The following is a 25020-nucleotide window of genomic DNA, read 5'->3' as shown; positions in this document are numbered from 1 at the left end:
TTCACTGTAGACCCCAATACCAGCATTTCCTGGCACCAGGCTAACTCCTGCAGCCCTAGGTGGCTCTCCTGGACCCAATAACTTCTCTATGGCCTCAGGCAGGCTTATACCAACCCAGACTCCTAGCCCACTCCAGCGCCTGCTGGCCCCAGTGGCCTCAGGTGGCTCCCACAGCATCAGGCTCCCATTAGTCTCCTATAAACCCAGTATCACAGTACACCCCGACACCAGACAGCTCCTATGGCACCAGACTCTCAGTGCACTCCAGTGAACCCAGGCTCCTAGCCCACCCCAGTGCTGGCCAATTCCTGTGGCTCTAGGTAGCTCCTAAGGCATAAGTCTCCCAGTGGGCTCCTACAGACCAGATTCCCAGCCAACCATGGCACAAGCCAGCTCCCATGTCACTGTAGCACTAGCTACAGTGGAACCCTGTAACAACCCCAGGTTGCTCATGCAACCCTGGCAAGTTCAATGGCATCAGGCTCCCAAGGGGCTCCTGCAAGACCAAGCCTCCAGCATATTCCAGTGCTAACCAGCTCCCACAGGCCAGGTAGCTCCTGTGACTCCAGGCTTCTAATCACCTCATACAAATCCAGGCTTCAGGTAGGCTCCCAGCAACTCAGGCTTCCAGTTGAGCCAAGCATCAGGCCAACTATTGTAGACCCAAACTTTTGATCCACCATGCACCAATATGGCTCTCATAGCTTTAGGCACCCAGCTCATCTCAGCCAGCTCATCTCAGGCCAGCACTCATGGACCTAGAATCTGGACTGGTTCCCATAGGACCCATATTCTGGGCCACCTGATCCCATGGCCCCAGCTTTGAGAACACCTAGGGACCTAGGCTCCCAGCCCATTCAACACCAGACCAGACCAGCCCATGGACCCAAACTCCAGGCTGAATCCATAGTCCCAAATTACAGACTGACTCCTATGCTCCAAGCTCCAGGTTTGCCCTAGCTCCTGTGGCTACAATCTTCAGGCTGACTCCTGAGAATCCAAACTCCAATCTCATCCCAATAATGAACTGGCCCACATGGAACCAGATGCTAGGCCCACTCCAGGGCTCCCTAGTGCCTGATTAGCTCCTATGGATCCAAGATCCAGACTGACCTATGCAGATCCAAGTCCTAAACCCATTACTGTGGGCTCAAACACCAGGCCCACCCTAGTGAACCCAGGTTCAAGGCCTGCCCCAGCAGACCCAGGCAACAGGCTGATTCCCATGTACCCAAGCACAAGGCCTGCCCCCTACTGATCCAGACAGCAGATCTGTTTACCCAAGAACTTAAGCAGTAGGCTCACCCACAGACAGCACCAAAGAGCCCACTCAGAATGTTGGATGGATTGACGAGTGAAGGCTTTGCATCCCAAAGCCATTTAGAAAGAGTAGAAGTGGTGTCTACTTCTTCAAAGGTGCAGACAATGATGCAAGGCCACAAGAATCATGAAAAATCAAAGAAACATGACACCACCAAAGAAACTAATAAAACTCCAATGAATGACCTTAAAGAAATTAAAAACTAATAACTGTGTGACAGAGAATTCAGAATAATCCTTTTAATGAAATTCAGTAAGGGGGCACCTGGGTGGCTCAGTGGTTAAACATCTCCCTTCAGCTCAGGTCATGATCCTGGGGTCCTGGGATCAAGTCCCACACCAGGCTCCTCACAGGGAGCCTGCTTCTCCCTCTGCCTATGTCTCTGCCTCTCTCTGTGTGTCTCTCATGAAAAAATAAATAAATAAATAAATAAATAAATATCTTTTTAAAAAAAGAAATTCAGTAAACTACAAGAAAACACAGAAAACAAACTAAATGAAATTAGGAAAACAATGCATGAACAAAATGAGATGCTTAGCAAAGAAATCAAAACCATTAAACACATGTGCACATACACAGAGAGCAAGAAATCCTAGAGTTTGAAAAATACGATTTAAGAATTTGGGGAGCCTTAATAGCAAATTTGACCAGGTAGAAGAATTAATGAACCAGAATATAGTTAATTTAAAATCATTCAGTCAGAGAAGCAAAAACAAAAAAGAATGAAAAAAAGCCTTAAAAGCCTTCATGAATTATAAGACATCATTAATAAAAAAAAATTAAGATATAATTAAAAGAAACACTCTACACATTATTGGAGTCTCTGAAGGAAAAGAGAGGGGAAAAAGGAGCAAAAAGCTTATTTAAAGAAATAATGGTTAAGAAATTCCTAAATCTGGGAAGAGATTTGGGTTTTTAAGTCCATAAAGCTAATAGGTAAACCCACATCTAAAATTTTAACCCAAAACAATCCTTTCCAGGATGCATTGTAACAAAACCATCAAAATCAAAGACAAAGAATTTTATTTATTCATGAGAGACATAGGCAGAGGGAGAAGCAGACTCCCTCTAGGGAGCCCAATTTGGGACTCAATCCCAGGACTCTGGGACCATGACCTGAGTGGAAGACAGATGCTCAACCACTGAGCCACCCAGGCATCCAAAGGGCAAATGCCCAAACAGGGACTTGAACCCTAGACCCTCAGATTAGAAATCTGATGCTCTACTGACTGAGCTATCCAGGCTCAGACAAAGAATTTTAAAAGCAGCAAGAGAAAAATAATTCCTCATATATAAGGGATCCCCTATGAATGCTGTGAGCAGATTTCTCAGCAAAAATCTTGCAGGCCAGAAAAGAGCTGGATGATATACATTTAAATTGCTGACAGAAAACTGCCAACCAAGTATACTTTACCCAGCAAAATGCCTTTGCCTTTCAGAAATGAAGGAGAAATAAAGACTTTTCCAAACAAACAAAACTTGATTCATCAGTTGAACTATGAAAGGTATGTAAGGTTACCATTGTCATCAAAGGAACAAAGGAGGCAAGGGATGCTGCTAAAACCCTACAATGCACAGAGCAGCCTCCACAATAAAAACTTACCCAATGCTAAATGTCAATAATGCTAAGGTTGAGAAACCCTGTCCTAATGAAAAGGATATTCCTCTGTCTCATTGAGAGGGGTCAATGACTAGCATATGTTAATTAGGAATGCTTTTAGCTAACAAAACCTGAAACAAATGCTAGTTTATTTTTCTGAAATCAAATTCATAAGGATGACTGCCTATAGTTGAATAGCATCAAGGGCTCATAGCCTCAAAGTTACAAGGTGACTACTACAGTTACAGGCATCACTACCACACTCACAGAAGAAAGTGGGGATAGGAGAGAAAGCAGTTGTGATAGCCACATCTGTGCCTTTTATCAGGAAAGCAAAACCTAACATCTCAGTGGGCAGATCTACCTTTAAGAAACTCTGTAGACAATTTAAAAAGTGGTACCCACTAATTGACCACTGGTCACATATTCTGCTTTAAGTTATGCTGTGGTTAGATATTAAGTTAGGGAGTAAACAAAAGAAAATGGTAAACCAAGTACCCTTCTTTCGTTTCAAACTAAAGAGCTCTCAATCAGAGACTAACAGTGAAAAATCTTAGAAATCCTCTTCAGTGAACACTTGGGAAAGCAGTTTAATTACAGAGAACAATCTCAGTAGTTGGCAGGAAAAACCATTCCTAACTTGCTGGGGTCCTTCAGAGATATTACAGCCTTGATAAGGGAAATTCAATATATGTCAAAGCTCAGAGATATATGTTAGAGTCCATAGACCTTATGAATCTGTATAAAGCTGTCCCAGTCATTGATATAAATACAAGACACTTTGACTTGCATTTAAAATGAAAGAAGCATGTTTGCAATGCAGTGCACAGATAAAAAGCCCTCATCCTCTAGAGAACCACATGTCCTAACCAGTCTAATATACTTTAATTTGGATTTCTGTATGGTACATAAACAATACAGACCCTGTTGAACATTATGGAAGCCCCAGTAGATATAATACATTAGGATTTTCAAATGGATCTAAAAAGATTCAACCTCTGAGAATGCTGCTAAAAAGAAAAACTTATGAATGAGAAAGTAAAATGTATGTACAGCAGCAAGTAGGGAGAGGAAAGAAGGTATCTATTAAGAAGGAAATAATGAGGAATCCCTGGGTGGCGCAGCGGTTTGGCGCCTGCCTTTGGCCCAGGGCGCGATCCTGGAGACCCGGGATCGAGTCCCACATCGGGCTCCCGGTGCATGGAGCCTGCTTCTCCCTCTGCCTGTGTCTCTGCCCCCCTCTCTCTCTCTCTCTCTCTGTGACTATCATAAATAAATTTAAAAAAAAAAAAGAAGGAAATAATGAAAAGCCAGCAAAAGGGAAGTTTATCAGAGTAGGTAAAAGCTGTGACTAGTTGAAGTCTCTCCAGTCTTTTCAGTTTAGCATGTCTAAAGCAAAACATCATAAAGTAATTTCAGATTATAAAATCAAATTTCCCATCTTATACTTTCCAAAAACTTTTCTTTAGGCTGACATTCAATAACTAATTAAAGTATGGATTCTGGAATTTTTTGGATAAATTATATTCAACTTTTGAGAGCTGCTGAAGTCTGAGGTTCAAAATTTTGTTTCAAACTATTCCCTTTCTGCAAAAAAGGCTTATTTTATAAATCATATTATGCTCTTTAAAATTTATTTAGTTACTACCATAATAAGTAAGATAACAGAACAATTTATTTGGGGCATTATGGGCTATGAATAGGTAACTGAGCAATTATGAGATGAGATGCGGGTCAAATAATGGTCACCTGAAGCATTTCAGGTGTCATTCATCTTATATATTCTACTGTTATTTGCCCACAATGACATATACAGAGTTTCTTTGGTATATTTATGCACCTAACTTGCATCAACAATTTAAAAGGGACCTAAAAATATATGTCTAGTGTTTCTAAATATAAAATATAACCTTTTGTGAAAAATACTCACTACATACATAAATATATAAAATATTTTTCAAGTATGTTTAAGATTACAGTATAATACTATATTATTATAAATTACTATTAGCAAAATTGTTCTACCATTTTTCAACAAACATTCAAAGGCCACATTGAATAGTGAAAAGAACATAAACTAGAATTAGAATACCTGTGTTTCAATTCTGGTTCCAAGCTTGGGTAGTTCACTTAAAACTTTCAAGCCTCAGTTTCATCCTTTATTTATTATTTATTTATTTATTTATTCATTTATTTATTTATTTATTTATATTTATGGTGGAGTTTTCTTGAGGAGAAATCTTTAAGAAGTTGCTTTCATATTCACTTTCCTTTTTTTCCTATGTAACTTTTTAGACACTCAGCTTAGCAAAGAAATCATACCAAGAATCAGAATCCTAAAACCTGTGTTTGGGATACCAAATAACAAATCCATTAACATGATCTCACAATACCTGTTGTCTCCTCCATTTCTATATTCAGAATTTCCAAGAACACAAACTTCATGAAGCAATTAATTCCCCATTTTGTTTCAGAATATTTCACAGATATGAATTGGAAGTCTTTAAAGTATTTTAGGTACACAGACAAATATTTCAATTTCTTCTCTATAAAGACACTGAAATTTCAAGGGTAAATGTCTGCATAACAAAATGAAAGACTTTCATATAACTTTTAGATTTCAAAGCTATACAATGTGTAAGGCGACTAAAATCCAGACTTGCCTAGGGTCACAAGGCAATTTAGTGGCAGAACCTGGTCTAGAAATTCAATCTCCTGCTTCTTAAGAACTTTGAAGTATGCATTAACTGTCCCTTATACTCTAATCCAAAGAACTCTATTGCATGCTCCATATCAAGAACTAGATTTCAGAAGGCTTTGTTCCACAGCCTTCTGAAAACAAAAAAAGAAGTTTAATAATCCCTTGAGATGTGTTTCTCTTCCTCTATGTACCGTAATTCTAACAAAGTAAAGTCAACAGTTACTTCATAAACATCTAAAAAGTGTAAAGCATTCATGGAAGATGCAGCACAAAGCTTTAGCTAAATGTATCACTCCCTCCATGTATCACTACCCTCCTCCTTGCCATCATTCATATAAAAAATATTACATCTTTATCTATTATCAGCTATCCGTGCTCTCTCTGCCTTTGGAAATTACATGCATAACATACATATGAAAATTCTACAGATTCACCATTTCCATATAATCAGGAACTGCAAGCATTGGTTGTTTTCTAGAATTGAAAACATGCGCTCAGAAATAGCATCTCTAGCCCTTTTTGATATGTGAGGTCCTGTCCATTATTCATTGCCCACTGCTTTGTTTTCTTTTTTTTCCCTTTTCTGGTAGGATCAATTGGAACAATATTGCTTTCCAGCTGTGATCTTATCCATCATATTCACATCTTCATTGGACATTCTTATGGTAACTACTTTAATACTTCAAATTTTAAGCCATATCCAATGACAAATAGATCATCAAAAATAGGCCTTTCTCCACAGAAGCTGCTCTACTGACAATTCATCAGAAGCCAATATTAGTTTCTTTCATACAAACTTGTTAGTTAGCTTAAACATAACTAAGGAACAGAAGTTTTTCTCAGCCAACTCCCTAAAGCATTCCAAGTCTCTGAAGCTTTCCAGGATGTTTTGTCTAGTTAATTCTTGAAATGTTTACTAAAAACAGTGCAATAATTTCCGTAATCAAATGATCCCTTCTAGTACAAAACCCGAAGTACCGAATCCTACTAATCATAGTGCTCACATGGCACACTGAATAAATTTTTAGTGAAACTGCATTTATTTATCAATTTCTTGCCAATTTATTTTTATCAATTTGTTCTATTAATTTTTTAAAAGATTTAAAGCAATGTGTGATAAACACATATATAAAATAGGTAGAATTAAAATAAGAATAAACTAAAAGTCAGCTAATAAATGTATATGATAGCAATTATATTAGAAAAACTTAGCAAGTATTCAAGGCTTAGCCATGAGCTTCCTGGCTATATAGCTCTCACCACCTGCTAACAGTGGAACCATTTGTTTTTAACTACATATATATTTACATGTATATGCCTCCATAAAAAGACAGTGCAGTGTAATGGCAAAAGTATAAACTTATCATGTAAGTCTTGAAATTTTATTCCTTACTTAGTCTTAACATCACATTTTTTAATAAATTTAACTTTTTTAATTGTCCCTATTTTTTAATGTACCAGATGATTATTTAAAGTATGTTTCTAAACAGGAAATATAATGTTCTCTTTCATTTATTCACTTATTTATTCAACAGGGATATGAAGGAAGTTAACTTATTCAGGACTTACCCCAACTTTACCTGAATTTTATTATTATTATTATTATTATTATTATTATTATTATTATATTAATCCTCACAACAGTCCTAGAAAGAAACTATTACGTTATCCATTTTATGGCAAAGGAAACTAAAATTCAAAGGGATTAGATCATACTGATAAAGAGCAGAATTGAGATTTCAATTCATTTGCCTAAATGCAAATTAATATTCTCACCACTACATGACTTAGTCTTAAAAGAAACACTACTAATCATTATTTGGCACCAAGGACCAACTTAGAAGATAATACAGAAACAGAATCAGAACTAGAATATTGTGTTGAACTTTAAGGAGTTTATGCTTCACTTAACCTCACTAACCTAACTAGAGCTATGGCAGATATATCTTGGGACTTAAATGACTAGTTAATAATAAATTCAAACAAGTAACTAGCCATACTGAGTTCTGCTAAATGGCAAAGCATTTAAAACATTAAATATAATGAATAAAACAAAGGTAAGCAACTTCTGACATCAAACAGTGATGTTCACTAAAATCTGAGGTGTAGACAATATGGAGGTAAAAATGATCTGCAGTGTTTTTAAACTTTTTCCTCCAGACTCCTGGAGAATTTCTGTTCTATCTAATGTCAGACCAGCTTTCCTGATTTACTTCTAAGTCAGGATTAATGCTTTAATACTAAGAACCTCTAAGTGATTCCTTACTGTTTGCACCATTAAATTCTACAGAATTAAGATAAATCCACACTTATGTAAGAGACATCGCTATTTTGTTCCTCACCATTATTTATATATTTATACATCACCTTGCACCAGAAAAGATATAAAGTGGTTTATAAGGATACATAAAATACAAATTACCATAAATTAAAAGTTGGTTGAAATAAAAATAAAAGTGAAGACAAAGTGCACTGCACATCATCGTAGTAGGCCACAAATTTGGCTCTTGTCTTCTTAGTAGCCAACCTGAAACAGGAAAACTTATTACTTACAGGATTTATAATTTCAAGGGATTTTTTTCATTGCTTAAGAAAAATACAGTTAAATCTTGGTATTAAGATATTCTGGTGAGTTCTCTAAGATATCTTTAAAAACATATGTGAGCTAACAAAACAACTATCTTCATTCTTCACTTACACGATACATGCAATATTTTCATAGATCTGGTTTTTATTGTTCCAGGAATAAAAGAAAGAATATTGAGTTATATGTTTATAATTCTCTGGATCCTCTAAGAGAACAGATTATTGTTTGTGTAACAAATTCCCAGGCCCTCCTCCATTACACAGGCTCAAACTATAGGAGAATTGAAATAGGTCCCTGAGGCTGGATTCATCTATTTAAACAAAACTCTGAGCTAGAAAGGAAAGGGAAGAAATATAGGGGGCTTGTATGACCCAGGTTAGAAAAAGAGCTTTCTGGGAGTTTACAGAAATTCTGTAGCTGCTATATGGAGATTTTGAAAATGTAAGAATGAGAAATAAATATTTAAGAAAGCTTTACTGTGTTATATACAATTATTCCCCTTTGGCTGTCTTATAAAGCAAAATAGTGAAGATTTAGATTTCCTTTCATTTATTTTTGATGCGACTTTGTTGGGTTTTTTAAATATGATACGCTACCATTTCAGGGTTATGAGATGGCTAGCTTTATGTAGCTATATTCTAATGACCTCAGTATAGAATAATAGCATCCCAGGCCTCCTGTGGTTCCAACCATCTGCCCACTGTCTCACAGTAGAGGAGAAGGGACTTCTCCATCTGTCCAGAATTCACTTATGCAAGAATGAGACTTTTTAATTTTTTTAAACCCAAGTTTTCTTTCAGAAACTACAAAGAGCATAATGGGGAGATTTGAACCCAAAAGAGCACTTCCACTGAATATATAACCTTTGCGGTATCTCAAATTTTTAACAGACCCAGAACCTCTGGGTTCTATGTGAACACCTATGGGTAATCACATTTTTTAAAAAGATTGATTGATTTATGATAGACTAGAGAGGGACGGGGCAGAGAGGCAGAGACACAGGAGGAGGGAGAAGCAAGTTCCATGTCGCGAGCCCGACGTGGGACTCGATTCCGGGGTTCCAGGATCGCGCCCTGGGCCAAGGGCAGGCGCCAAACCGCTGAGACACCCAGGGATCTCCTGGGTAATCACATATTGATTACAGTAGTAGTTTCCAGTTTTTTTTCACACTTTTATAGAATAAAGTTTGCACTATTATCTTTTGATTATAAAAATTCACGTGTATTGTCAGAAACACTAATTTAAAGGAAGAAGGAATAGGGATCCCTGGGTGGCGCAGCGGTTTGGCGCCTGCCTTTGGCCCAGGGCGCGATCCTCGAGACCCGGAATCGAATCCCACATCAGGCTCCCGGTGCATGGAGCCTGCTTCTCCCTCTGCCTGTGTCTCTGCCTCTCTCTCTCTCTCTCTCTGTGACTATCATAAATAAATAAAAATTAAAAAAAAAAGGAAGAAGGAATAATATATTGAACAGTTCTCCAACTCCCCATACATCCTTCCTTCTTCCCCACCCCATTCTTCTAAACCAAGTCTACAAGTGCAACTTAAGCATTCTGAGCTCTAGGCAAGATAATTTTGTTCAAGAACTGCATGCCCATCAAAGGTCTGGCAATAAGTGTGGTACCATAGTTCCTGGAGGGGACAAACCATGCAAAGTCTCAAAATGAGACCATAGGGAATATTAAAGCAGAAGTCTCATAACCATGCAAGTGGACTCTACAGGCCTCTATAGCAGAGCCTCCTAGGTGTACTCAAGGCAGTAAGGAGATATTTAAATCATATACAAAATGGAAATAATATCAACTGACATGACTACGTCTCCAGATTGTTTTGCAGATGTGAAGATAAAATGCAGAAAATAGCACTCAAGAAACTGTAATGTATAAGTACATGATAATATGATAATGTTATAACTAACTTCCAAATTAAAAAATATTACTTACAAACTGGGTGTAGCATTAACCCTGTTTATGAATATCTAAATTGCCATGCACTGAAGAAAAGGTGTTTCTAAAAATATATAACAACTTATGTGGAGATTTTTGAACTAAAGCATGGGAGCTCTTTTTATATCCAGACTTTGAATTTTATCTCATTTATTTATGTTCAGCCCTGTACTCAACTATTGGAAATTCTTCTGAGCAGAAATAAATCTTTCCTTATACATCCTGACCATCACACACAGGTCTCAGACTCTATATCCACCTCCATGTCCATCTCCTCCTGCTGTTCAACAACCATCCTTCCTGCCTTCTCTTTAGACGGCAAAGCAAGCCTTCCTCATATTCTTTTACCTTAAAATCCCATTTTAATATTTGTCTGAACTGTGTTGAAGCACTTCATGAAACATCAGCCAAAACAGACTATGACAAAATATCCCAGGAGAAAATGAGAAAAAGTAAGAGAAAGAGCATGAGGAACATCTTAAAATACTACACAGAAAAAAGACAGAAGAAGGACTAATACTTTAATCTTAGTGATCCTGGTATATGTTTTAAGAAATGTAACAATAAATGAAATATGAGAGGTTTCATTTATTTATTACTAAAATTCTGAGAATGATAAACGTAGGAAATAATGCCTGTTACCAATTACCTAATACTAAGTAACTTAGGGAATCTGCCCACAGCATTAACATGAGTTCCATGATAATGTTAATCTTAGAACAAACCTAAATTTATTTTTTGTTCATTCCAGTCTGACCCAAACCACACAAAATCTTCACAACAGTGAAGCATTTGCTTGGAGCTCATTCCAAAACTTTTACCCTACCTACCTATCCTCCGTTAAGTCATCCATAAAGTTCTGACCTGCAACAGGAAGCCTATTAGCTAAATCAGTATGGGAGGTAGGCACAGCTGTCAAAAACAGCTCATATCAGTACTGGAAAATATATAAAATCTTTCATAAAATGGAAGATAGCATGGATATCCATAAGAAGCATGCTTGCTTTGAAACATGCCTTAGGAAACTTAGCAGTACCTACACAGAATTACTTTCTGGCAAGGAAAAAGTAATTCTCAAAATCTTAAGATATTCCTGCACAATACTAGCTAAGGTCATGTATGACTTAGTATATCTGTATGACTTAGCCAGCTGTTGCATTATAATATCTATATTAGAATGATGATTCTAACCTGTAGGATGATAGTCAACATGATTCTGATTACTAACTCAAATAAAAATACAGGGAGGGAACATCAAGTATCCATAAAAAATTGTTTACAGCAACTGTAGTTATTCAAGTTATTTCTAGAGAAAGCCTATCCCCTGGGCCAATGTTTCTGTGGCATTTTTTTTTATTACTACATATCTCAAAAGTGCCTTTCATGCTCAGCAGGCACATAATAGGCAAAGAACTGATAAATTGGAAAAGCTATCATAAGAATATAAATAAAAAATTCTATAAAATTTGGCTTATGTGCCCAAACATGTCAAAAGCATGATACACTGTATCAGTTATTCACTACCAACAAAAAGGAAACTTGAAAGCATTATATTTTAATCCTAATTTTTACCCACGTAGATTTTCTCCTTTATCATATTTATCTTAAATATTTATGTGCAGTATTTCCCCCAAATATATATTTTATTAGTATCTTTCCCTTAAACATGAAAAAAGTCATAGCAATTTCTTTTCACATACAAAAACTTGTTCAGTAAAAAATATGACCAATTAAAGTTACTTCTCTAAAAATAAATCTAGTTCTTAACCAGAAGCTAATGATGCTTAAAGGAAATCTCTGCAAGTTGACCATCAGATGGGACATCTCTCCTAGACTGCAACACAAGGAGAAACTGATGAGAAAAATCAAAAATATTGTTTGTTAGGAGAGGAGTATAAGGGACACCACAGGAAGAAGCCATTTATAATCATTTTCTTCTCCACATAATTTAAAGCTGTGGACAGGGAGCCAAGTGATGGCAGGGGATACACCTCCTACTAAGTAAGAATTAAGATAACCAGCTCTAATATAAGCAAAACAGAACTAATTATTCTCATAAATTCCCTTCAGAGTGTTAACACAAAACATGAACACTATGGTGCTGACAGCAGGAGGCAGGGAAAATTTAGATGCAGCACTTTTCCTTAAAGTTAGGTTAGCATATCATAGTAAAATCTATATTGGAAGAGTGCAAAAAGAACTAGACAGAACATAATAGAACAAGTTTGGGACTCTGAAAGCCAAGAAACATTTTCAGATTATAATGACAGAAATTCTAAATAAGTTATATTCATAACAGTAGCTAAGTTTTTTTAAACATTTACATTACATCTATTATTCAATTTAATCCCCCAACAACCTATGTGAATCAAATTATTTCTCTATTTTACAAACAAGGAAGCAGAAGATTTCAGAAGGACCTCAAGGATACATCTAGTTTAATGGTAGAGCCAGAAGTATTAGTTTCCACTTCAGAGCTCATTTAAATATATTAAGATGCCTATATTTTTAATATGATGAAGTAACAGTGATTTTTAAACTATTATTGTGATTTTAAAAATCAGAAAATTATCTAAAGACAAATATCATCATTAATTTGCATACATCAGAGAACATCCAAAATAAAATATTAAATGAGATACTTCCAGCATTTGACTTGTAATTTTAAAGATGCTATCACTAATACATTATTATCATCATAATCTTTATCATCTTGATAAAATTATTACCCCACCATATAATTTTATTATGTGTAATTGTAAGAAAAAATCAACATAATTGAATTATTAAAGACTGACAAATACCACTTACCATCAAGTTTTAAAACTTTATTATTAGTTTTATGGAATTTTATCAGTACTTTCATTAAATACATCAATACAGAAGGGGAGGTGGGTGGGGGGTGGGGTAACTGGATGATGGACACTAAGGAGGGCACTTTATGGGATGAGCACTGGGTGTTATACTCTATATGTTGGCAAACTGAACTTAAATTTAAAAAAATACATCAATACTCAATTGCCACATTAAACTCCCTAGACTCTGATCAAAATCTTAAATTATTTTATTGATAATAAATTGAAATTTGCAGTTCTTGGCTAAGGCATCAAAGGCCTTCCATGTGCTGATCCTTCCAAACTTTTTCAACATCATTTCCTATCCGATGATCCAAACATACTGTATATTTTATGCTTTTCTACCATTGCAACTTTTTCCCTAGGTTTCTTCTGGCTGGACATCTTCCATTGCATCTTGTTAAAATGATGTATACCGTACCTGTTATGGTGGCTTCCTTGATTCTACAGATTATAGGCCATCTCTTCCTCCATTAGGACATCTTCCAAAGTTTGTCTTATATTTCTAATACTTGTCATACCTCCAGATAACCATAAGCACCAAGATAATAAAGAGTGTTTCAAACTTCTCTCTCTCACACAACACTTATACCTTACATGGAGCGTGCATTCATGTATTCTGCATATACTATAGAGTCAGAAAAAGTGGAAGAATTTATATCCTGATCAAAGTCCTCTAAATCAAATAAACTCTTGAATACATACAGCAAAACTTTCAAGAGCCAATAAGAATTTTAATTCTGTTGAGTGCTTGTTATTTATAACTAATTTGTTCCCATATCTAACAATCTATTTTATCACCTATGTGTTCTGTATGACTAGAAAATACAAAAAGTAATTCTCTATACCTTGAACAGATTTACTTTTAAACTAATTTTATAAATAACTGATTAAGAAATCATAAACTTATAAATGCATTTATTTTGAATCTTGTGATAATTTTGAGTATAATAAATTGAACAATTCATGGGAAAATAGTTCTAAATATCAAATATTGTCTCCCTACAAATGGCACATCCTAACATCTGTAAAATGAACCTGCTGTGGGAAAGACAATACTGAGATCATACGACTTTGTTTGGTAACCAAATAAAGAATTATTTTTCAGATAGAAAACTTTTAAGTGCTAATAAATAATACACCACTCAATTTTTTAAAAATAATCCCAAAGATATATACATAGACAAGTGGATTCTAGTGTATGTGTGTAATTCTCATAGGCAATTATGCCACCCAACCCACAATTTACCAAAGTGGTTCTAAAAAATATGTAAATAATATCCTATAAAGTATTATAAGGATGCAATTTTATTGGGCTTTTCTTTTAACATGCTAAACTATAAAGGCTAAATTTCAACCACTTAGAAAGGAACTTCAGAATTAAATTACAAAGAAATTTAAAATTAAATTAAGAAACTGGCAATTAAAAGTCTTTATTACCATCCTAAACTCTAAAAGCTTATCTAATAACATAACTCTGGGCTACTACTGTTTACTTCAGATATAAAATTTTCATATAAACTATTACTAGGCCAAAACAAAAACTGAAAATAAACAAAACAAAAAACACCATTTACTAGTGATCACATGTTGAAGTAGTGATATCATAAACATGCCAGGGACAGTTCAAAAGCCAGGGATTATCAACACTAAGGCAAAAATATATAGTGAAAATTTAAATACAGACATATCTCAGAAATATTGAAGTTTCATTTCCAGACAACTACAATACAACAAATATTGCAATAAAACTAGTCAAATTAACTTTTTAGTTTCCCAAGGCATATAAAAGTTATGCTGTTACTATACTGTAGTTTATTGAGTATACAATAGTGTTATGCCTTAAAAAAATGTACATATCTTAATTTAAAAACACTTTATTGCTATAAAATGCTAACTACCATCTGAGCTTTTAGCAAGTTGTAATCTCTTTGCTGGTGGAGGGGTCTTGCATCGACATTGATCACTGTTGACTGATCAGGATGGTAGTTGCTGAAGGTTGGGGTGACCGTAGCAATTTCTTAAAATAAGACAACAATGAACTTAAGTTCATCAATTGACTCTTCCCTTCACAAATGATGTCTCTGTAGCATGCAATGCTGTTTGATAGCATTTTACCCACAGTAGAACTTTCAAAATTTGTTGTCGATCCTCTCAAACCCTGCTGCTGCTTTGCCAACTAAGTTTATGTAATATTCAAAATCCTTTGATATCATTTCACAGCACCTCACTCTTCATACAGTCTTCACAGAATCTTCACCAGGCATAGATTCCATTTCAAGAAGCCCCTTCCTTTGCTCATAAATAAAAAGCAACTCCTCATCCATGAAAGTTTTATCATAAGATTGCAACAATTCCAGTCCCATCTTCAGTCTCCACTTCTAGTTCCTGTTATCTTGCTATCCCTACCACACCTGCAATTACTTCCTCCACTGAAGTCTCAAATCCCTAGAGGTCATCCCTGAGTATTAGAATCAACTTTTCCCAAACTCTTGTTAATGTTGATATTTTGACCTCTTCCCATCAATCATGAATGTTCTTAATGGCATCTAGAATGGTGAATCCTTTCCAGGATTTCAATTTACTTTGCCCAGATCTGTCAGAGGAATTGCAATTTATGGCAGCTATATATAGCCTTACAAAATTTATTTCTTAAATAATAAGACTTGAAAGTTGATGTGACTCCTTGATCCATGGGCTGCAGAATGAATGCTGTGTTGACAGGCATAAAAGCAACATCAATCCCATACATCTCCATCAGACCTAGTAGGTGACCGGGTATGTTGTCAATGAGTGGTAATATTTTAAAAGGTACTCTTCTTCTGAGCAGTAGTTCTCAACAGTAGGCTTAAAATATTCAGTAAACCATACTATAAACAGATGTGCTATCATCTAGGCTTTGTTGTTCCATTTACAAAGCAAAGATAGAACAGATTAAGCATAGCTCTTAAGGACCCTGGGACTTTCAGAACAATAAAGCAACACTGGCTTCAACATAAAGCCAAACTTAATGCAACTTCAACCAGCTGCATTAGCCCCTAACAAGAGAGTCAGCCTGGCCTTTGAAGCTTTGAAGCCAGACATCTTCTTTCAATAGACTGTTCTTCCAGTGCATTGAAAATCTGTTGTTTAGTGTAGCCATCTTCATTAGCTATCTTAGCTCCATCTACTAGATAACTTGCTGCTTCCTTAACCTTATACTTTTATGTTATAGAGATAGTTTCTTTCCTTAAACCTCAAGAACCAATCTCTACTAGCTTCAGACTTTTATTCTGCAGCTTCCTCACCTCTCTCAGCCTTCTTAGAATTGAAGAGATTTTGGGCCCTGCTCTGGATTTTCCTTTGCTTTCACAACTTGGCTGTTTGGCACAAGAGGCTTGGTTTTCAGTCTATCTAGGTTTCGACATGCCTTCTTCACGAAGATTAATCATTTCTAGCTTTCTACTTAAAGTAAGAGATGTGCACACTTCCTTTCACTTGAACACTTAGAGGACATTGTAGGTTTATTAACCAGCCTAATTTCAATATTGTTGTGTGACAGGGAATACAGAGGTCCAAGTAAAGTGAGAGAGAGAATAGAATGGCCAGTCAGTAGCATTCAAAACACACACAACATTTATTAAGTTTGCCATTTTATATAATCCCAGCTCATGGTGCCCCGAAACAATGACAATAATAACATCAAAGATTACCAGGCATGGATCACCATAACAAATATAATAATGGCAATAAAAAGTCTGAAATATTGCAAGAACTACCAAAATGTGACAGACACATAGTAAGCAAATTGTGCCAACAGACTTGCTTCACACAGAATTGCTACAAACCTTTAGCTTGTAAAAATCACTACATCCTGTGAAATAGAAAAGTGGAGCACAAAAAAATGAGGTAGGCCTATAAATTTAAAGTCTGAGGAAAGGGAAGGTATTAAATTAGGGTCTGAGTTTTCAGAATGTACCCACTCTACAAAGCCCCTATAAAAAGTCTGTTAGTTCTATGCAAAAAAAAAAAAAAAAAAAGGAAATAACTCTGACAGAAAAGATAAGGTTTTTGTATATTATAATGTTTCATTCATATATAAGAGGAAAAAATACCTTACTTAGAGCTACCAAGTCACAACCCATTTGCTATATAACTATGAGGAAAATATGTTAAATTCTTTACAATCTCTCCATTTGAAACATTATATATGGTGAATAAAATACAATTTCCATTCAAACATCAGCATAAGTATAGCTCAACATAATAGCATATGTTCACATAAAAACTTGTACACATTGTCCATAATTACATTATTCATAATGGTCAAAACGTGGAAACAACTCAAATGCCCATCAACTGATTAATGAATTAAAGAATATGTGGTGTATGTATGTTGCAGAATATTACTAAGCATTAAAAAAGAATAAAGTACTGATACATAACTACAACATGGATAAACTTCAAAATTATTCTATGGAGAAAAGAAGCCAGACAGGAAAGACCATTTAAATGAAATGTCAAGACAAGTCAAATCTACAAATACAGAACGTAGACTAGTGGCTGGCTGGGACTAAAGGTGGGAATAGAGAATAACTAAAAATGGGAATAGAGGATCTTTTTGGGGTGACAAACTATTCCAAAACTTGAATTATGGTAATAATTGCACAACAGTGTAAACTTACTAATATAGCACAATTGTATACATTAGATAGAAAAATTTATGATATGTAAATTATACTGCAATAAAGCTGTTACTATATATATAGTTCAATAATTTTTAAAAATAATGTCTAACCAAGCTAAACTAAATTTTATGGCTCTCTACATTAATTAATGAAGACACTACCTTTAAACAACATCTCAAAGAAACTGAGGCTCAAATGTTAAATGACTTCATTTAAGATTTCATGTCTAAGTTGGGAAGTAAGACTAATCCAGTAGTCGTTCTACTACAGCACACTGTGTCTCCATTCACATAAGATGGAACAATGAAGACAGTTGATAGAATAAATCTTATATGGATTATCTAATTAAATAGGGTAATACTGTAACATATATCACCCTTGCCTTCAAATCAAAAAAAATTTTTTTTTCAATCTTCTATACATGCCTCTAGAGTAATTCTGTCATCAATTGCAAGTAAATTAAAGCACTTTCTCATATTCAGGGAAGAATGTAAATGAATATCAGCAAACTAATTGGTCTTCAGAAATTTAGAAACCAATGTAATTTTAATCTTTCCTTTGCCAGGGAACATATGTGCCAACTGAGATATTCCAGAGTTATGATTCAAATTTTTTCTTTTATATAAACAACAGTATAGTAGCTATATTCATGAGTTCCTTTTTTTAAATTAGGCACATATCTAATGTACTAGTGTTCCTTCAGGGTTAAACAGGATACATTAAAAGCCAAAATCAACTAACAAACTGCAGCATTTTATTTTTACTAATGAACAGGCATTTAAATCTATTTCTGCAGTTTGGACTTTCAATCACCTAAAACAAATTTAAGAAGAATTAACAAATGGTTGTTGTAAAAACTATACATGATAGTAAGAATTTTTAAATTATTGTTATTAAAGTAGTATCTTTCAAAATGTCTACATTATACATTATTTTAAATTATAACATAGTATAAAAACTTTGCAGGAATAAGTTAGTCTAATTAGCAACTGAATAGAGACAATTTGTTAGGACCCTAGATTCACAAGACAGATTCCCCAGGTTCAAACCCCAGTTTCACCTTTTGTAGTTATGAGACTTTTTTAATTTTTTTGTTGCTATGTGACTTTGGAAATTAATTAAACCTCTCTGTGCCATAAACCTCATAGGAGTTTGAGCTCATACATGTATGAGCTCAATACATGTATGAGCTCATACATATAACACACTTAGAATGGTTCCTGGTACATAATAGGCACTTTATGAGTTAGCTTTTATCATCTTTATTTCCTAAGGGCACACAATTTTGTTATAAGACATTTGACCAAATGGTAGAATAATTGACTCTCCCCCCTTCTCATTACTAATGGAGTATAAAATGTTTGTTGTTCAGGAGCTAATGAGTCTTGGTTGAAGTAAAGATTGTCCTTTATCAATAATTAATAGTTTATGCTGTTGTTGTTTTTGAGAAAAATAATTCCAATGTATTTACTATAAAATAATAGAATATGACACAAATGTAATTTATGTGTAAATGTCAATTGAGTGTACATGTAAATATCTGTGCTTCATAATGAAATAACACCTTTATCTTATAATTTAGAACATTGTATGTTAATTACTCTTCTCTAAAGAAAGTCCAGGAAGTAAAAAAGAAGTTGAATTCCTCTCAGTCATCTGAATCATCAATAAAATCTATAAAACATGCCTCATGGGATGACAAGAAAGACAAGGTTGTTCACTAATACTACAGTAAAAGAACTAAAAAATTTGAGAAACTACTATTAATTTGCAGGTTTGAGAGTGGTACATTTAACAATGAGGAACATCAGTGTAAAATGGAAAACATTCCATCATAAATTCAGCTCTAGAGATTTTTCCCTATAACTATAATTTCATGGATAACTCATGAAGTTAATTTCTTTCTACAACCCAATACTTCAGTGGTTTTTTTGGTAAGCCAACATGCATCTACTCTAACATCTTCACAGATTGGATCTGAAAAGTAAATATGCCTCAAGCACAGTAACACATCAGCTTCAGAAAATTAACCACAAGGACACTTTTCCTGCAGTCACATGGGGACCACGTATACCTCTCTACACTTCATGGGCTTTCTGTTTTTAGGTATAGTAAGTTATGCAATTTACACAACAAACCTTCTCTGGGTTTCCTTAACAGACTGAATACTTATTTCTTCTTAGATTTCTTACAAATCTTTAAAAAGTATGTTTTCCATCACCAAATGAAAGAAGTCAATCAAATTAATAAGACCTTTCTGACACAGATATCTTTTCCTAATCTCAGTTCTCTAGAGTGACTGATAAGGTGCTCCGCACATTATACAAACTCAAAAAAAAAATCAAGTATGATGAACAAATGAATGTATTAATATTGACATCAGAATAAACTCATACTTTTTAAATGTAAACAGATATAAATATTAATATTAATATAGATATTTAAATATAGATGTGTGTGTGTCTTTGTATGATTAGTATCACTAATATTGGACAAAACAATATCATAAGCATACTGAAAAGGACAACATCACTTTTGTGTTATTCCTACAAAAACTCATAGCTTAATAGGACGTGAATAGATATTTCTCCAAGGAAGATATGTAGATGGCCAAAAGACACATGAAAAGATGCTCAACATGACTCATTATCAAGGAAATGCAAATCAAAGTCACAATGAGATATTACCTTACACCTGTCAGAATGGCTAGAATCAAATGGACAAGAAATAACAAGTATTAGCAAGGATGTAGAGAAAAAGGAAACTTTGTGTACTGTTGGTGGGAATGTAAATTGGTACAGCTACTGTGGAAAACATTATGGAGGTTCTCAAAAAACTAAAAATACAAATAACATATAATCTAGTAATTCCACTACTGGGTATTTACCCAAAGAAAATGAAAACACTAATTCAAAAAGATATATGCACCCCTACGTTTGCTGCAGAATTATTTACAATAGCCAAGATATGGAAGCAACTTAAGTATTCACCAATAGATGAATGGATAAAGAAGGTGTGTGTCCGTGTGTGTGTGCATGCATGTGTAATGGAATATTATTCAGCCATAACAAAGAATGAGACCTTGAAATTTCCAACAACATGAATGGACCTAGAAAGTATTATGCTAAGTGAAAGTCAGACAGAGAAAGACAAATATGATATGATTTCATTTATATGTGGAATCTAAAAAGCAAAACAACTGAACAAACAAGAAACAGACCCATAAATATGGAGAACAATTTGATGGCTGCCAGAGGAGAGAGGGGTGGGGGAAAAGGGGTAAGGGAATGGGCAAAACGAGTGAAGGAGAAGGGGAGGTCAGGTTTACAGTTGCAGAATGAATAAGTCATATGAATGAATGCTTCAGCATAGGAAATATAGTTGATGGTATGGTAACAGTGTGACAAATGGTAGCTACCCATGTGAGTATAACATAAGGTACAGAGTTACAATCATGTTGTACCCCTAAAACTAATGTAACATTGTATGTCAACTATACTTTAATTTTAAAAATTCTTAAAAATTTTCATAGTCTGAAATTCACCATGAAAATATGAGACAAACCCAAACTGAGTATATTCTTGATAATAATCAGCCTATGCCCTTAAATAAAATAAGGTCAAGAAACACAAAGAAAATCTGAGACTCTTCCAGATTAAAGGAGACTAAATAAATATGAAAACAATGCAATGTGTGGCCCTTGTTGGATCCTGGACTATGAAAAAATAGTCATAATTTTGGGATAACTGACAGTTTAAATATTGTAGAGTCTAAATTAAATAATAGTATTGTATCAGCTTTAAATTTCCTGATGTGGTTAACTATATTGAAGTTATTCAGGACCATATCCTTGTTCTTAAAAACATGCAATAAAGTATTTAAGGATAAAGTGCATAGTGTCTCCAATTTACTCTCCAAAAGTTCAGAAAAATAAAGAGAACAGATAGTACATAATATAAACAATAAATCTAGGTAAAATGTATATGAGTAAATCAGAGTTCCTTTTTTTTTTTTTTTTTTAATTTATTTATGATAGTCACACACAGAGAGAGAGAGAGAGAGGCAGAGACACAGGCAGAGGGAGAAGCAGGCTCCATGCACCGGGAGCCCGACGTGGGATTCGATCCCGGGTCTCCCGGATCGCTCCCCGGCCAAAGGCAGGCACCAAACCGCTGCACCACCCAGGGATCCCTAAATCAGAGTTCCTTGTACTATTCCTGTAACTTTTTTATAATCTTGAAATTATACCAAAATTAAAAGCCAAAAGTGTATCTATCAAAGAGAAACAAAGAAGTACTCTTCTTAAAATGCCTATTCATTCAAAAAGAAGATACTCTTTTAAATAGAGGTAATTCCTAATATAAGCTAGAATTTCCTGATTTCACTATCTTCAGTCAATTTATTTTGAAAAATGTTATATAATATTCTACATTAATTTTAATATACTTAGAATGTCTCTTCAGATAAGCCACAGAAACAATTAAATTTCATATATATTTGTGAGACATCTGTTGTTTTTTGCCTGCCAGCATCTTTTAATCCTTCCTCAGGAAACAGCACCCTTTTCTTTTTTTCTTCATTAGCATGCTACCCTTCCCCCACTTCCTATGATCCTATAAAGGCTGTCAATATTTCTACTCTATCTAGCTCTCCTCAAGGGTGGGCACAAAACCAAGGTTAACCAATCAATCTGAACATATTGGCCCAGGGTTTACATGTTCCAGGCAGAGTCGATCAGTGTGTTTGGGGAGACTTACATATAGGAAAGAAGGCAATCATCAGCTGATAAAAAAAAAACAAGAACAATGTAAACCTGGGTTTCTGGGAGCTCTCTTTTCTACCTCATGGAGAAAGTCAGCCTAAGAACAGAGGTAAAAGAGAAAAGCCAGTGCTAGTTTGGGTTGCATTCCCAATACAGAGTTTTATTTAATTCAAAATAATATACTTCAAAATCTTTAGTTTTAATCAGATTCAGAATAAGAACTTGAATGTTCATTTTACTTATATTGAAAACTTCTCCCCAAACATACCACATAAAGAAATGAGCCAACACAGTGGCAGTACATGAGAAAAAAACTAACATTACTGTGATGATTGATGCTGGTATGTATTATTCCCTCAGATCTATGGAACAACCACATACATACATACAATGCCAAGAACAAGACTTGGTAAGTAAGGGGTGCTCAATCCATATTTGCTGAATTAATGAAGGCTGGTGACACGCAGCTCTCATACTACTTTATCAAAAATTGAAGTGCCTAGAAATAATAACTGATGGAGAATGTACATATCATCTTCTCTTTGCAATATATTCTGAATTTTGGACACATCTCTCTGGATATCCTTGTGAAGAGAGCAAAAATGCTGTTTCAGTTAGGAAAATGAGTAAATACTCAAAAAATTGGTAGGTCTATGAAATCTAGGTCAAATGGCTATTAACATAATCAGCCCTAATGAATGTTCTGTTACTCTCTCCTGCCTTCACCCATTTTCCCTCAGTGTGTGACTGATGAGGGTGTTTAAATGAATAGACAAATAGAAGCCTTCTTGTAGACACTTCATATTACTGTTAACATTTATCAGCAAGCATTCAGCCCCAATTCTCATCAACAATAGATTTTTAAAAGATAATAAAATTCCTCAATAGGCTTCCAATGTAATACTCTTGTCATTGTAAGAAAACAGCATTAAAGATGAAGTGAAAACCACATATGACAAGGAAACTGTTGATGAGCTAGAAATATATGGCTCATCTTTCCTTTATGGTGATATATATACGACTTTATATGTATAAATCTCAACAAATACCATGAATAAAAACTTAAATAGAAAATAACTTGTCAGTCTCCTTATCAAAATGGTTCCTATAACAATGCTTCATTTATTAATACCTTTAAAGATAACAAAAGGATTCTGGTTATATAGCATTTGCTGAGATTTCAAGGTACCCTGAATCAATTTCCAAATGCTTTTATTTATATATTAAGGCAACCAATTTCTAAGTACTATTTCTTTCCCAGACTGAAAAAATATAATCATCATTATATTTGATAATTTTCTTCCTACTTTATACAATTCTCTAAATAATTATTTCTTCATTTATTTGTTAATTACTCTAAACTGGAAGTTTCATGAACAAAGAGTATATTGTTAATCTTTGTTATCCAAGCACCATGCCTGGTCCATAGTTGGTGCTCAATAAATGTTTGTTAATGAATAAATGTGTTTGCCAATTTGCCAAGTTCTTGTGAATAATATTCAAGAAATATTTCATTCAACCCAAATTAAATTAGTCCCTACTGCTACTTTTTTAAAGTATATATTAGAAATGTTTCCAAATTAGTGGGGGACTTCGATATCTGCATGTCATGCAAAGCACTTAGTGCACAAATCACATGTAATAAAAGTTACTTTGTTTTGCTTATAAAATGCAATAGGGAAAATTTAACAACATATCAAAATTTAGAGATGTCTCGACTTCTTTTTGTTCATTAGTGCCATGTCCTTCACTCATTCAAAATTTATTACTTATCTACTTAACTATGGGCCAAGCACCACACTAAGTACTGGAAATACCAACCAAAGCACATGAGATACAGGTTAGTGAGGGAGATGTTAAGAAATAACAATGACAAGGCACCTTGGTGGCTCAGTGGTTGAGCATCTGCCTTAGGCTCAGGTTGTGATCCTGGGGTCCTGGGATCGAGTCCCACATTGGGTTCCCCACAGGGAGCCTGCTTCTCCCTCTGCCTATGTCTCTGCCCTCTCTCTCTCTGTGTCTCTCATGAATAAATAAATAAAACCTTTTTAAAAAAAGGATGATGATATGCATAACTTAAAACCTCTGTAATAGGAGCATTACATAAGGGGCGCTGGTGTGGCTCAGTCAGTTAAGCATCCAACTCTTGGTTTCAGCTCCGGTCACAATCTCAGGGCTCTGGGATGTGCACTCAGCAGAGAGTATGCTTTAGATCCTCTCCTCTCCCTCGGTCCCTCTTCCCTACTTGTGTTCTCTCTCTCCAAAGTAAATAAATAAATCTTTTTAAAAAAAAAGTTTGAGCATTGCACAAAATATCTGATGGAGCACAATTCAGTGGAGAGGCACTCTCCCTGGTAGAGAAGAAGAATTAGAAAACTCCAGGGGAGTATCAGCGATCATGTAGAAAAGAGAATTATTAATTCCATACAAAGGGAATAGAGTATACTCTCGGTTCTTCGAAACTGGAATGCTTCTTCTCTTTGGTCAATGTTGTTCTGTGATTCTTCTTAATGAGAATAAAACTGCAGGAGCAAGGTCTAGCTACTAAGGACTGAGTCTTACTGAACTCTATCAAATATGGCA

At 34.9% G+C, this 25020-nt stretch overlaps 1 protein-coding gene and 1 non-coding gene across 8 annotated transcripts in view; both read right to left on the bottom strand.

The window, feature by feature from the left end:
• CTNNA3 (catenin alpha 3) overlaps positions 1–25020 on the bottom strand; it is a 1730823-nt gene that overhangs the window by 1437944 nt on the left and 267859 nt on the right. The gene's annotated exons all lie outside the window — the stretch shown is intronic.
• TRNAR-UCU lies at positions 2493–2565 on the bottom strand. The gene has a single exon. It is a non-coding gene; the product is annotated as a tRNA-Arg (tRNA).

This window comes from Vulpes lagopus, chromosome 3 (genome assembly GCF_018345385.1).
Source record: "Vulpes lagopus strain Blue_001 chromosome 3, ASM1834538v1, whole genome shotgun sequence".
Classification (NCBI taxonomy): domain Eukaryota; kingdom Metazoa; phylum Chordata; class Mammalia; order Carnivora; family Canidae; genus Vulpes; species Vulpes lagopus.
This window is presented reverse-complemented; position numbering and strand designations above follow the sequence as displayed.